The following is a 10,018-nucleotide window of genomic DNA, read 5'->3' as shown; positions in this document are numbered from 1 at the left end:
ATGTGGAAAAAGCTGAAGTACTCTGTCTTCACAGACAAGATCAGCTCCCAGACTGCTGCACTGGGCTTCACAGTATGAGAAGAGGTGAGCAGCCCTCAGTGGTGAAAGAACAGGTTAAGGAGTATTTAGAAAAGCTGGACATGCACAAGTCCATGGGGCCGGATGCAATGCATGTGAGGGTGCTGAGGAAGTTGGCTGATGTGATTGCAGAGCCATTGGCCATTATATTTGAAAACTCGTGGTTATTGTGGGGAGGTCCCGGACAACTGAAAAAAGGCAAATATAGTGCCCCTCTTTTAAAAAGGAAAGAAGGAGAATTAGGGGAATTACAAGACCGGTCACCCTCACCTTTGTCCCTGGAAAAATCATGGAGAAGGTCCTGAAGGAATCCATTTTGAAGCACTTGGAGGACAGGAAGGTGATCAGGAACAATCAACATGGATTCACCAAGGGCAAGTCATGCCTGACCAAACTGGTTGCCTTCTATGATGATATAACTGGCTCTGTGGATATGGGGAAAGTGGTGGATGTGATATATATTAACTTTAGCAAAGTTTTTGATATGGTTTCCCACAGTATTCTTACCAGCAAGTTAAAAAGTCTGGATTGGATGAATGGACAATAAGGTGGATAGAAAGCTGGCTAGATCATCAGGCTTAACGGGTTGTGACCAACAGCTCAATGTTTAGTTGACAGCCGGTATCAAGCAGAGTGCCCCAGACCTTAGTCCTGGGGGTGGTTTTGTTCAACATCTTCATTAATGATCCAGATGATGGGATGGATTGCACCCTCAGCAAGTTTGTGGATGACAAGAAGCTGTGGGGAGAGGTAGATATGCTGGAGGGTAGGGTTAGGGTCCAGAGTGACCTAGACAAATTGGAGGATTGGGCCAAAGAAATCCGATGAGGTTCAACGAGGACAAGTGCGCAGTCCTACACTTAGGACGAAAGAATCCCATGCACTGCTACAGGCTGGGGATCAACTGGCTAAGCAGCAGTTCTGAAGAAAAGAACCTGGGGATTACAGTGGATGAGAAGCTGTATATGAGTCAGCAGTGTGCCCTTGTTGCCAAGAAGGCTAATGGCATATTGAGCTGCATTAGTAGGAGCATTGCCAGCGGATCAAGGGAAGTGATTATTCCCCTCTATTTGGCACTGGGGAGGCCACATCTGGAGTATTGCATCCAGTTTTGGGGCCCCCACTACAGAAAGGATGTCGACAAATTGTAGAGAGTCCAGCAGAGGGCAACGAAAATGATCAGGGGGCTGGAGCACATGACTTACAAGGCGAGGCTGAGGAAACTGGGATTGTTTAGTCTACAGAAGAGAAGAGCGAGGGGGGATTTGATAGCATCCTTCAATTACCTGAAGGGGGGTTTCAAAGAGGATGGAGCTCGGCTGTTCTCAGTGGTGGCAGATGATAGAACAAGGAGCAGTGGTCTCAAATTGCAGTGGGGGAGGTCTAGGTTGGATATTAGGAAACAATATTTTACTAGGAGGGTGGTGAAGCACTGAAATGGGTTAGCTAGGGAGGTGGTAGAATCTCCATCCTTAGCAGTTTTTAAGGCCTGGCTTGACAAAGTCCTGGCTGGGATGATTTAGTTGGGGTTGGGCCTGTTTCGAGCCAGGGGTTGGACTAGATGACCTCCTGAGGTCTCTTCCAACCCATGTCTTCTATGATTCTATGATGTCCAGATGCAAATAACGTCATTAATTGACAAGACAGCAGCTATGTTCACTAGCTTAAACAAGATTTGTTCATAGAAAAATCTACAATTTAAAGATCAAACTATGATTCTTCAACTCAGATTTTACTTCTACCTTAACATTTAGATTTGAAAGCTGGAAATCCACCAAAAGTGTGCCAAAATGTCTTCAAAAGCCAATGCCTTAGAAAAATATTAGGCATTGCATGGAATTAATGTATAACAAATGCTGAGATTCACACAGAGTTCAACAACTTCTTATCTCCAAAATTTTCCAGGAAAAAACAAACAAGGAAGAATCTGGGACATTGTGTTAAGAATGAAGCCACAGTATCTGCCATGGCAGACATACCATTGGGCAGCTGGAGGAGCACATAAAAGGGACTGATCCAAAGAACTAGGGTGGGTAAAAATTAATGATCTTTTAAAAAAATTATCAGATTATTTAAATCGGATTTTTTTTGATAAAATGCTTTTTGAGGAAAAAAGCTATCTAAAGATAGTTTTAATTAAGATACATTATAGCTCAAAGCTATCTCATCATGGAATAGGGATTATACATTCTAATTCTATAGTATGAGACAATATAGTCATGTAATGTTTAAGAAAAGTTTTGTAAATGAATTCCAATAGTTCAAGGATTAGGGAACCAAATTTATGGGGTTTCAGGGGTTTCTGTATAGATTATTTAGGTTAATCTTTCTAGCTACCCAATGGGACTCAGTGCTCAGTCTAGAAGATACCATCAGAGATGCTTAGTTTTGCAGTCGCAAACTGTGAATTTGTGTCTCCAGAGATAACATGCTTGTTAACAGCAAAAATGTTTTAAAATAAATCAATAATATATAGAGGTGAGAAATAACAGACCTCGACCCTATTGTCCCTCTGTAAATTTGTGTACACAAAGTCAATCCCATACCTCTCTCTAAAAGTGCAAAGTTTCCAAAAGTTCAATGAATAGAGGAATGGGGCGGAATAGATCTGTACAAAGGAGAAGAAGTCTGGAGATAAATGTGAGTAGGGAGGGACAGGCAGTAGAAACAAAAGTGAAACTTTTTGAGCAGCATATTCCAGAAGTCTTGAGGTCTTTCTGAGTGTAGCCTTCATTGATTTGAGATCTACCGTACCATTCTTTCACTAGAAGGGAAAACCTATAATGGTAGGTTCCTGTAAAAGAGACCCAGTTTGGGAATATTTTAATGAAGTTCCTCTACCTGTGGATAAGACAGGCAAGGATGCAAAATGCAAACAGTGCAACAAAGAAATGCAAGGCCTGGTTGCCTGAATGAAACAACATCATGAGAAGTGTTCCTTCAAGTTGCAGTGGGGGAGGTTTAGATTGGATATTAGGAAAAACTTTTTCACTAAGAGGGTGGTGAAACACTGGAATGCGTTACCTAGGGAGGTGGTAGAATCTCCTTCCTTAGAGGTTTTTAAGGTCAGGCTTGACAAAGCCCTGGCTGGGATGATTTAACTGGGAATTGGTCCTGCTTTGAGCAGGGGGTTGGACTAGATGACCTTCTGGGGTCCCTTCCAACCCTGATATTCTATGATTCTATGATTCTCAGGAGGAAGCTGTGTTGAAAATGATGAAAGAAACATGTCTGAACATGCAGGATCTTCAGGTTGGTAAAATTTTTTAATTTCATACTTCTTTCTTAAGGACTGCCTGTCTTCCTTCTGGACTATTCTTGAATTCTCATGTTTGAGCAAAAAATATAGTTGTTACTCTGTGGTACTATCATTTTAGATGCAGTTATGATAAAAAAAATAGCTGAAATAGGCAGATCTTCTTTTTACAATTTCAGCTTTAAAGTAGTACTGAGTGTCAGTAAATGCAATGAGTAATACTAAATGAGCAGTATGGTAATAATAATTAAATAACTGCATTGACTTATTTTGTTTAGGAGAATCCATCCTCAACATACAGGATTCTGAAGACTATCCATCTTCAAGATCACCATCATTTTCTATAATTTCAGAGTGATCCACCAATGATAGCTTTTCAGTTACATCATGTATGTCATATAGCCACAGTATATCACCTGTAGCAAAAAGAAAAAAAAAATCTCTGTGACGTTGCACTCCATTTGCTTTATGAAAATATGCTTCGAATGTGAATATAATGTAACTGGAATACACTTCATGCAAAAGGCCTCTTGTAAGGTCTCTCATTACAAAAGGCCTCTCATTACAAAACTTATAATCTACTGAGTGTATTCATCCTATTTGTATGAATGTATCATTCTTGTATCTGAAGCTAGAAATATGAAGTATTACTCTGAAGTCCTATTGTAATTATGCAAAGTGTGGGCCATTAATGATGGTTTAAAATCTTGATGGCTCCTGTTAACCAGGACAATTGGTTGTATTGTAAATGGCTGTTTACTTGTAAGCCTTCCTGTGTTTATGTGAGTCAGGCCGGAAAGAATGGAGGCTTGGGGTCTCACAAGACAGGTGACCATGTCACCTGATACTGGAATCCATCTTAAATCTGGGGTTTTGCCATTTAGAAGGTGGGGTGGGGACCCAGAGAGACAACAGATTTCTGCCTTGTGCCAAAGCCATAAAACAGGGGTGGAACAGAACAAAGGGGGCTGTAGTCATGAGAAATCCCCTAGTTACCGCCTGAGCGGGAACGAACAAGAACTGTACCAGGGGAAAGAATTGGGCCCAGACTAGGAAGGAGTCTAGTCTGTGAAAGAAGTTTATTGGAACATCTCTGAGGGTGAGATTCTTGTATTCAGCTTAGACTTGCGTGTTTTGTTTTATTTTGCATGGTAACTTACTTTGTTCTGTCTGTTATTACTTGAAACCACTTAAATCCTACTTTTTATACTTAATAAAATCACTTATGCATCCGATGAAGTGAGCTGTAGCTCACGAAAGCTTATGCTCAAATAAATTGGTTAGTCTGTAAGGTGCCACACGTTCTCCTTTTCTTTTTGCGAATACAGACTAACACGGCTGTTACTCTGAAACCAGTAAACCCAGAGTAAGTGATTAATACCTGGGGGGAGCAAACAGCTGTGCATATCTCTCTATCAGTGTTATAGAGGGTGGACAATTGATGAGTTTACTCTGTGTAAGCTTTATACAGAGTAAAATGGATTTATTTGGGGTTTGGATCCCATTGGGAATTGGGTGTCTGGGTGCTGGAGATAGGAAACCTGCTGAGCAGCTTTGGTTAAAGTCTGCAGCTTTGGGGGTGTGGTCCAGACCCTGGGTCTGTGTTGCAGCAGGGTAGCAGGTCTGGATCAACAATACAGGGTTCTGGAGTCCCAAGCTGGCAGGGAAAATGGGCTCAGAGGTAATTCCAGCACATCTGGTGACCGTCCCAAGGGGGTCTCTGTGACTGAACCCGTCTCAATCTCCATCGTCCAGAAACAACCATAGATAAGTTTGTGATAAGAATCAGCAGATTACAAAAAGAGGTAATTGATGAAAATGTTCCCCTATTTGTTTATGCAGCAAACTCTCCTTTCTGTATGATTGAGAACCCACACTTCTTTAACATTGTTCAGTCATTAAGACTAGGATACAGTCCACCCAACAGTGCAGATATCGCAGGCAAATTGCTGGATAAAGTGTATGGAAGAGAAATTGAGCAGTGTGCAAAAGGTCTAGAGGGTAAAATTGTTAACCTGAGTCTTAATGGGTGGAGCAATGTCCACAATGATCCTGTTGTATGTGCTTGTGTGACAACAGAAGAAGGGACTGTCTTCCTTACAGAAACTTGATATATCAGGAAATGCACACACAGCAGCATACTTACGAGTAGAAGAAAAAGCTATAACAAATTGTGAAAAAATTTCAAATGTCTAGTATGCAGCTTGCCCACAGACAATGCTGCAAATGTATTCAAGATGAGAGGAAATTATTTAGAAGAGAGTCCCAAGCTAATAACATATGGTTGCAGTGCTCATTTGATGCATCTCCTAGACAAAAACTTCAGTGTTCCAGAAATAAAGACTAATGTTGTAGAAATTGCAAAATACTTCCGTAACAACCACTTTGCAGCAGCTGCTCTGAAAAAAGTGGGAGGAACCAAGCTAACTCTCCCACAAGATGTGCAATGGAACTCAGTAGTGGACTGTTTTGAGCTCTTTATCAAGAACTGGCCTAATCTGATGAAAATTTGTGAACAAAATCGTGAAAAAATAAATGGCACTGTCACAGCCAAAGTTCTCAACATTGGGCTTAAGAGAAATGTTGAACACATGCTGTGTACCCTGAAGCCTACTTCTGTAGCCTTGAACAAAATGCAGGGAAATAGCTATTTTATTAAAAAGAAAAGGAGTACTTGTGGCACCTTAGAGACTAACAAATTTATTTGAGCATAAGCTTTCATGAGCTAGAGCTCACTTCATCGGATAAGCTTATGCTCAAATAAATTTGTTAGTCTCTAAGGTGCCACAAGTACTCTTTTTCTTTTTTTGCGAATACAGACTAACACAGCTGCTACTCTGAAACCAGCTATTTTATCGATGACGCTGTTGAAATTTGGAAATAACATCATCACACCATAATACCAACTATAATAACTTCAGGGAGAAGGGTGAACCATTCAAAATATATGTTTGATGATGTTTTAAAGAAAGTTACAGCAGTGAACTGGTGGAAGTCACTTAAGCACTTGGATTCAGAGACTGTTGAAGTGATAATCTCACTTTTAACAGCAATAGCTTCTTCTGCCAGTCTGGAAAGAATATTTTCTTCCTTTGGACTATTCATTCCAAATTGAGAAATGGTTTGGGACCTAAAAAAAGCAGGAAAGCTTGTTTTCTTTTCCAGACTATGAATAAACAGAAAATGAAGGTGAAGATGACCGAGTTAGCTGCAGAAGCCAATATTTTAAGTTTCTCATGTTGACCTGGCTGATACATTTTTGTTTTTGTTTTTTTAAATATTTCATTTAACTATTTTAGTAAAAACAATTTTAACAAAAACAAACCTGATTTTAAAAAACTTGAATGTTTAACTAAATTTAAAAATTCATATGCTTGTTTTGTTTAATTATTATGTTTGCTTTTGAAGAAAAAAATTCAGAATACATAACATTGTTGTTTTAGTTAAAGAAAACAATTTAAATATCTGTCTGATGATGTTCTCCTCCTAATACAGCATGGCAAGAAAATCGTCCAAATATTAATGATTAACCTGTTGAATTGGAGATAGTTCACCTCCCAATGACTTCATAAATATCTGCTTCAATTGCCATTGGTAAATGAAATAACCAAACAATCATTCATTTTCTGATATAGCTGTAAAACTAATCTGAAAAGTTTTCAAAATAAATCACTTTAAAAATGTATAGTGTGTACCTTCTAAAACTGAAACCTACATCCATCTCTGAGTTGTGAAGAATATGTATTAAGGTTATAACAACCAACAAGAATGCACTTTTATGTAGAAATCCATGATTAAATTGAGTCTTCCTGACAAGTGATTTAAATCAAATCCACCCTGCAAAGAGCCCCTCTGTCAAATAATATTCAGGGAGGGAGAACTTATGACACTGAATGTAGAGAACATGCAAAGAGAGGACCAGAAGGCACAGGATAGCAAAGCCTTGTTCACACCCTAAGGAACATTTGATGGCATGGGAAGGATTCAGATTCAGAACTCCGCTGCTGCTGCGTGGCCTATTATGCCCTGCTACAGCTTTTAAAGATATTTCCTGAGGGTAGTCAGTTTATGATGTCTCTTCTCTGCCTTGCCTCTAAACCAGGAACATTATGGCTGTGTCTACACTTGTCAATTTTAGTGCAAAAAGTCTGGGTTTTGGGCAAAAAACCACGCTAGCGTCTTTACTGGAAATCCACATTTTGTTTCAGCACAAAAATAAAACCACCCCTAACAAGAGTCTTTTTGCGCTGATGCGCCGATGAAGATTCTTGATTGCTTTTATGGGTCTAATTGCCCTCCAGAGCTGTCCCACAATGCAAAGCAGGAGTGTGAAACTCAGCAGTCCTGCCTGCAGGTATGTGCCCCTCCCCTTTAGCTCCATTCTGACAGCCAGTGCTGTCACTGTTCCGGGACACAAAAGAAATCGTTATTGTGGAATGCTCCTGCTGCCTCCCACAATGGGAACAGAGGCAGGCAGGCAGACAGAATGTGCTGTGCAGAGTCAGGGAGGGAGGTGGGGCCTGAGGTTGGGGTCTCCCGCTCCCACTGCCTCAGGACTGGTTGCTTCTGGCAGCTGTCTCACAAGCACATATCCACCCGTGCCACAATAATGCTTTGCTTTGTGTCCCAGAGCAGTGCATAGTGGGATAGCTACCACAGTGTGCTCCTCTCCTCTGCGATGCAAGTGCTGCATATGTAAACATGCTCTGACACCAGTGGAAACAATGTGAAAAGAAACCAGCGCTTTTCTATCACCGACAAAATTGTCAGCAAAAAAACTGCAAGTGTAGACATAGGCCTACTTCTGTTCAACACATCCTAGTGCTGCTGTTTTCAGGTCCCTGATGAGATTTTAAGCATTTTCCTTTGTGTGACACCATCGTTTACAGAAGGGCCTTATCAATCTGTAATAAAAATGAAAATTTTGTTTGCCAGATAAAAAGAAAACAAATCATAGTTCCCCAGCACTATCCTTAAGTGCTTGATTTATGGAGAATATATCTTATTTTAATTATACCAAAAGAGGAAAATAAATACCCTGGGGGTTTCTGAAAAGATAATAGCATTATTACCCCATTCATATAACAGGGCATGGCCACTCTTAAAAAAATATGCATCTAAAAATGTGTATTATCACAATGTGTGACAAACATGACAGCTTGATAACAAACAGGATGATAGTAACTGGCATTTTGTTTGAAAAATTACATACAATACAATCCTGTGGAGGAATTATTCAAAGGTTTATTTGGAATGTGCTCTGAGATATATGCTAGACAGAGGTTTTCAGCCTGGAGGTCATGAACTGCATGGTATAACAGATGTCAAGGGTCATAAACACCCTAGCCTTTCCATACTGCAAATTAGAGAATTGTCCTGGCTAAATGGTGGTTAGATGGTGGTCCCATGAGGGCCCCAGTATGGAAAAGGGGGTCATGGTAATGGAAAAGGCTGAGAACGACTGTGTTCACTTTCTCATAAGAACGATGACAGAATCTGGAGCAGAAGTATAGTCAATATTGGTTTTCTTAGTACTCGCTTAATATATTTCAGACTGAAGTACTTTATCTTGAAAGTTTAAATAATTATCTATGAAGAAGCTATTGTTCCGGCTGATTTAATGTATTTATTGCTATGTTTTAAAAATAGCACTTAAGTCTAGATCCCAAAGATTTTGTTGTTGTGCTTGTTGTGCCTTCATATTAAATGAATCGTCCCTTCCCTGCGAGATGTTACCCTTTTTGCAGAAGGTGCATTTTGCAAAAGGAAACATTTATAAAGCGAGAACTAGGAATCCCATTTAGGTGACTGCTTGTTTGAGAGCAAGTTTGAAAGAAATTGTATGCCATCGGGAACCATAATGCCACTTTTTATCAAGGCAAAGCAGTTTCATGATGAAACACAGAACTGATTTAAATGTTTTAGATTCCTGAAGATAAGGTTATTGTGCAGGTCGTATTTCAGTTAAATATTTATTTCTCAGTAAAGCTAAAGAAAATGTTATGTACAGAAATAAGAGAGTTGTACATTCAGACAAATGATGGTGAAATTCCCCAGACACTGTAGAGCTGCAGCTACAATGTTGCCTTGCCAGAAACCTTGGAAATCTCAGATGCCTCGTGGCTTGAGAAATAAGGAGAAGTCAATATTGAGTATTTGTATCATACTGTACTATGCTTTTAAAGTTACCAAATGTAGATGGAAGAATGTCTAAACATAGTAACTATAATACATCATACAAAGCTCAGGCTGTGGCTGGCAATTGATGGTTTGGTAGTTTATAGCTCAGGAAAAAGCCAAGAATAGTAAAGTCACTAACCTCAGCCTTGCTCACTATTGTGAGGACTAAGAATGCTTGGAACAAAGTTAGTTCATGGGCTTCTTTGGGGAGTAGTTGAGCGATCATATTAATTTTTAAATATATTTATTAAGTCACACAATAATTTTCCACAATAATAATAAATAGAACAGTCATTGTAGGAAAATCATACATAAAAAAACGCTCTGACTGAAAACACCTTTGCTTTAAATGATTGCAAAGCTGTAGTTTGGTATTTGATATCTAAAAATATAATGTGACAAACTGGCAACTTAGAATGTCCACAAATATTTTCAGGAAGCATTATATACTGCGAGTAATGGGTATGTGTTGAGAAGTACATTGTGTGCCTCTCCTCTACCTAC

The sequence above is a fragment of the Lepidochelys kempii genome, chromosome 1, assembly GCF_965140285.1.
Source record: "Lepidochelys kempii isolate rLepKem1 chromosome 1, rLepKem1.hap1, whole genome shotgun sequence".
Lineage (NCBI taxonomy): Eukaryota > Metazoa > Chordata > Testudines > Cheloniidae > Lepidochelys > Lepidochelys kempii.
Note: the sequence above shows the minus strand (reverse complement) of the source record.